Here is a 6,637-nt window from a genome sequence, read left to right on the forward strand (position 1 = left end):
TATTAAAAAAATATTAATTTCGATGGCTTCTAATAAGGAAAGCTTTTATCATAAATATATTTAATTAATTTTTAATTAAAAAAATAAAAAAAATTTAGTTGTCATTAATTCTGACAACTTCTAATATGAAAAGATTTTACCATAAATATATTTAATTAATTTTCTACACTTAGATATTAAAAAATCATTAATTCTAATGGCTTCTAATAAGGAAAGCTTTTATCATAAATATATTTAATTAATTTTTAACACTTAAATATTATAAAAAATATGAAAAAGATAATTTTGTCTAAAGCAAAGACTTTTAATGAAGGACAAAAAGTTTAAACGATATTTCTAATGCGCTTCACACTTTTAATATATTATAGATTATAGATTATAGGTTATAGATATAAATTATAGATTATAGATTTCGTGAACACACCAAGTATAACAACAACATCCTAGTCAATTTTACTATTTTCCTCATATAATTTTAATTTAGTTATTAATTTTAATTGATAAGTACTTTGAGGTCAGCTAATATTTTTTTCAAATATTCCATAATTAAAATATTGTGTTGGGCATCCGTAACCTAATATAAAGAGAATAAAATTAGTTGTAAAATTTTCTTCCCAATTAAAATACCTTTCATGTTAATTTTTCCTTTTTATTGAAACATTTCATCGTTAAAAAATTATGTTGGTCATTCGTATCCTAACATAAATACATTACAGTTAATTGTACACAATAGATAAAATCTTCTTTTTACTATTTTTCTCATATAATTTTAGCTTAATTATTAGTAATTATTTGTAAGATGTATAAAAATAAAGATACCTCAAAAATAGGTCAAAAATAAGAGACCTCATGAGATCGCTTATTCCCTCAATTTATTTTTTAATTTATTTTTAAATAAAGAGACCTCATGAAGTTGGTAAATGTTAATAAAAATTCAGCAACACAATATTAGGGACTTCAAAAGGTTGAAAATAAAAAGCAAAAAAAGTTAGCACCAAAATAATTAAGATTATTTATAAAGAAAATTGTAAAACGTAAAGAATGCCAGTAAAATTTTAAAGGTTGTGACCTCGTGAGGTCGCTACTATTTTAATAAATTAATATTTATTATTAAAAATAATTATATGTCACTATTTTATGATGGGTGGAGTTAATATATATATATTTTAATTATTTTAGTACTTACAATTACAATTATAAAATATAAAGCCAAAAGGGTCAAATTAGATTAAAAAATAAAAATCAAAAGGGTCTGCTCTCAACCATCTCTCTCAAATCCGCCTCTCACAACAAATCTCTCTTAAATTTCCCTGTCCAAATCTCAAATTCGTCGTCTCTTCGATTCCAAGTAGGTTGTAAGTTTTAATTTATATAATCAGCATCTATATTTATTTCAAAGTCACTGTACATTAAAATTTTATGTGTATACCTTTTTATCTTTATCCTGAATTGAAAAGTAAAGTAGTAAAAACAACGAAATATACGAGATGCCGAGCGAATTTCATTGCCATGGTATCTAGTTACCTTTGCCCACTGTTAACCAAAATGCAAATAAACTAAAAATCCAGTGTGAAAGAAGAGTGTGGTGTCCCTTTTATCAGAGAGCAGATTTGAATATAGATCTCTCTCTGTCTATTAGTATTGAAGTCTGACTAATTTAAATTTGTGCTTGAATTCAAGACGTCTGGAAAACATAGATAACATGTCGTCAATGGATCTGATGCGCTCGGAGAAGATGAATTTCGTTCAGCTTATTATTCCTGTTAAGTCTGCTCATCATGTCATTACTTATCTTGGCCAACTCGGACTTCTCCAATTTCATGATGTACTCATCTCTCTCTGAGAATTTATTTTTTTCCTTGAAGTTTAATTTTTGATTCATGATTGATATTGTCATTATATGATTTTGAGATGTCGTGATTTTGACGTGATTAATTGGCATATTTTTTTACTGAAATGCTTAGTATTTGAGAGTGATTTAGGTTAGGGTAGAGGCAGTGTAATAGTAAAGTGTTGATTTTTAGAGTGATATCAGGAATGTGTTGTTTTTTGAGTGATTTTGGTTATGGTAGAGGCAACAGAGTAGGAAAGTATTTTTTTTTGAGTGATTTCAGTTATGGTAGCTAGAGGCAATGTAACAGGAACATGTTGTTTCTAGAGTGATTTTGGGATTGTTAAGTCATGATTAATAACTGGTTTTATGATTTTAAGGTATCACTGTATGTACATTATTAATTGTCGTGATCTTTAGTTATCTGAATTGTAAATCTGTTACTTCTTTGAGTTGTTAATGGATGGTTTAACTAGTAGCTGACTTTGATTTTTATTTTTGGGTTATATAAATGCCTCATAATATGTATAGATGACAAGTCTTTGCACTCTTATCCAATATTTGTTTTATCTTCACTGGGATTATTGTATGACTTAATGCCCACTTTCCTTTAATGAATCATTTTGAGATCTCTAGTGCAATACGTAACTGGAAATGGTCTCTCTAAGGTAAGGTCTGTGTGCACTTTAACCTTTCTAGATCTTTTGTTGTGTCTTGTGTGGTACGTTCAATTTTTGATTGATGAGGTTAAACTAATAACCTAATAAAATTATGCCCTTTCCTAACTTGGATAACCTCTGATAAAGTAGTTCTGTAATCAGTAACTTGAAATTGCTATCCATCTTACAGTTCTTGGCATAGATTATGCGGAGGTGTTTTCCAGTTCTACATTGATCTCTTATAATTTATGTTAACAAGCTTATCTCTTACATTCCTTCGATCCTATTTTATAATTTTTGATATTTTGAGTAGTTCTTTATGCTTGTGATGCACTTTCTTTTGAGGCTGCTGATTACTTTGGGTAGTATATCACATCTGATAGAGTGTTTCGTTTCCGGCAATGAAAATCTGAAGAAAATATTTGCTTCGCTAACTGTATATAATTAGAAAAAAAATGCAAAGACACACTTTCTATGCTTGCAAGGATGGTATAAGCTAAAAGTACATTACAGAATGAGAAAACTTTACTGTTTTAATGGGGTTTGCCTGTTTTGGAAAGTTCACATGATTCAAAATAACACTTGTATAGTTAACTAGTAGTGACTTTTGAAATAATATCAGTATATTCAGTTTATTATTGGATAATCCATACACTCTATTACGTATGGATTACCTGAAGTTAAAACAAACTTCAAGAAATGACTATTAAGCTTTTGTGTGTTATATTGTTGTATGTTTATGGTTTACCTAGAGTTCACACTGTCCAAGAAAAGACATATGTGGCAGTACAATTTTTAGAAAAGTTAAATTTACCTACTTCCGATCCCTTAATCTGGCAGCAGATCTCTGCTCTTTATCATCCTCTTATGCCTTATCTGAACAACCTTTTCAATAGAGGTGCATGATCTCCTTTCTCTTCCACCTTCACGACATGCATACAGTGAAGGTGAAAGAGAAGATGTATCAAGATTTCCAGGGGATCCTTCTTTTACTAGAACATTCATACACCACCCTACATGATGCTATTAGTATTTGCAGATAAATTTGGCATGGGAGCCCTTGTCCCTAATTGCATAGTTGATGCAAATTCCACAGTTGTTTATTTGGGGAAAAGGGGCTGCAGCGGTGAGGATGTAGTACTAACCACATTGAATATTTTATTCCCTGCAATTTGATGTCCAGGGTTTTGGGTTGCTTGTTGAAATGCTATGGTCAAATTACTACTAGGTTGAGTGAAACCATTACTAATAGTAAATGTAACATCATTTGAGTACACAGCTCGTTGCATATCTTCTCTCACCACCCTGCTCTAACCAAAAACTCTTCTAATGTCATTTATCCTAAGGTAGATTCCCTCCACTCAAAGCTTGATCCTCCCTTAAAAGGGTGAAAGAAGAAGTTGCTACTGTCCAACATGATTTACAGAAACAATTAGATTCAACTAAAGTCGTGGTAAGAAATCAACAATCTCAAATAACATCATTAAATTCTCAATTGAAAATTATATTAGCGCGCCAAGATGATATTTTGAAACAACTGCAGCATTTTATGAGCTCGTCTCAGTCAAGGTTAGAATTATTATAGTTTAAATTATAAATTTTATTATAGTTCTTTTAATTAAATTAGATAAAAATTTATAGCATTTAGCCCCTAACTATATTTTCTTTTCATGATACAGTGATCATTGAACCTTATCAAGTTATCTCTTGAGGTACAATGAATAACTACATAAATCTCTTCTCGTTAATTTTATTTTTAAAACTTTCTTTGTTTATTTTGCCAATTGGACCTGGGATTGAATTTCCAATTATCAAAAATCAAGTTGTCGAACAAAATAGAAGTTCTATGAGAGATCTCAATTTTCTTGTTTACTCTATTTTCATGTTATTTTGTTCATGTTTCTAAACTAGAAATTTATTGTTTACTATTAATTTGATGTTTACATATTAATTTGCTATTTACTATTAGCTTGTTCTCATGATGGAAAATATGGATGATGAGGTTGTGCTGAATATAGCATATACGTCCCTGCATTTTTTACATTTTTTTTAGTCAAGAGTCTATTGAAAACATTCTTCCTAGCCTCGCAATGAAAGAGGTAAGGTCTGTGTACATCGAATTCTTTTTAGACTCATGAAATTACGCTACGAATATCATTGTTGTTGTAGTATATCATAATATCATAACATATGAATTCTAATCTTGAATTATTATCTTTTACACAGGTTGTGGAAGGTAGAAATCAAGACTAGTTGCTACAAAAAATGCTTTATCTTCGTTTTGTTAATGTTTAGTATATCTCAGTTAGACTTTCAAGTCAGATGAATTTTGGTCAATGTTGATTTTTATTTAAACGTATCTAGTGAGATATCATCTCATGAATATCATTTTGGTTGTTCTTAATTAATATATGACATTTTTTTAAAATTTTTTTTTGCTATTATCTTACTTCTTTTAGTATGTTTTTTTTTTTAAAATTGTATAATGCTCTTTATAATGAAGTTTAAGATGTTTATATATGATTTCAGTTTCAAATTATGAAAACCTAGCTAGGTAAATACAAATGGTTGTGATTAGTGACAAAACATTTTGTCCGTAAAAGCTTTACATTTACCTTCTAAAATCATCACATGAAGTCACAATGTCAAACACTAAACATCTTCATACAGCTGGAACTCAGTCAAGCATACTGATGCTAATCAAATCCTATTCTAGGAATAGACAACCTCCTACATGGATGAAGGATTTCATTTCTCTGCATTCAGCTCACCATGAACTCCCTTATAACATTGCTAACTATGTTTCTTATGATAACTTATCTTCAAAATATCAGAATTACTTACTTACTTTTTCTGCAGTTATAGAGCCAAAGACATATGAGGAAGCAACTAAGGACCCTAGATGGGTTGAGGCAATAAAGGAAGAAATAGAGGCTCTACAAAGTAACAATACTTGGGTCATCACTACTCTACCAGCTGGTAAAAAATCCATAGGTTGCAGATGGATATTTAAGATAAAATACAAAGCATTAGGAGAAATGTAACGATCTAAAAATTTGATGAAATATGTAAAATCTATGATTTTATTTGATTTGACTATTTTATCCCTTTCTGTAGTTGCATTATAATATTTTTGGGGTGTGGGAGTGATTGATATAATTTTTGATGCATTTTGGTATCATTTATGCGATATTGTGGCTTTTGATGGCTTCGAAAGCCTTATTTTAGACTTATGAGGATATCTTTTGATCCGTGAGATGGATGATCGAACGAATTGCGCCAGCAGCTTTGGAATATTGATTTTATGCTAGGTAGACCTTTGGTTCGGGTCTCGGTGCACCCGAGCTCATTTCAACCTATTGATCGGAAAGTTGGAAAATTGAAAATATGGGTATGGGATCCACATTTGATCAAAATGATCTCGGATAGAAAATACGACTTTGGCAGTAGATCTAGAATATCGATTTTATGGTGTTAGCATATTTGGTATGATTTTACGGCTTTTAAATCTTATTTCGACCTTCGGTTTGGAAAATTATGATTTTGGCTTTCGGAGGTCAACTTTGTGAAAATGATGTTTATTCATAAATTTGACTTCACCAACGCGTTCAGAACATCGAATTTAGTATGGTTGCATAGTTTATTTACATATATAGAACTCCGAACGAATTCCAGACACCCCATCGAAGTTCAAATTAGACTTTTAAAAACAAAAACTGCTACTATAGCAGATTTTCTGTTATATATAGCAGATTTCTCCTTATTTTTAGTCCATTTTACTCATTTTTCATCTTGCCTCTTGAGAGTTAAATCCTAAAATAGTGTGGGAGCTAAATAGTAAAATTTTTGGGAGTTTGAGAATCTAGATTAACATCTATTTCTTGGTTTGATTACGGATTTAAGGTAAGAATTCACTCTTTTCTTAGTAATTTCTTGATTAATTTCTCAAAACCCCAAAAATCTTAGGGCTTGATGTTAAACCTCATTTTCACCCCTTTTCACTTGAGTAATGCTTTTATCTTATAATTACTAGTTTTTCATCAATTTAACCTTCAAAATAACTTTGATTCTTGATTGTAAACCAAATTTTTAAAATTTTACCCGGTAAAGCTCAAAAAAAAAATTTCTTTGGTTTGAACCTCGTTTT

At 30.0% G+C, this 6,637-nt stretch overlaps 1 pseudogene; it reads right to left on the bottom strand.

The window, feature by feature from the left end:
* Positions 1 to 3,304: 3,304 nt before the first annotated feature.
* On the bottom strand, positions 3,305 to 5,598 carry LOC107872569 (annotated as a pseudogene).
* Positions 5,599 to 6,637: the final 1,039 nt, after the last annotated feature.

The sequence above is a fragment of the Capsicum annuum genome, chromosome 5 (assembly GCF_002878395.1).
Source record: "Capsicum annuum cultivar UCD-10X-F1 chromosome 5, UCD10Xv1.1, whole genome shotgun sequence".
Classification (NCBI taxonomy): domain Eukaryota; kingdom Viridiplantae; phylum Streptophyta; class Magnoliopsida; order Solanales; family Solanaceae; genus Capsicum; species Capsicum annuum.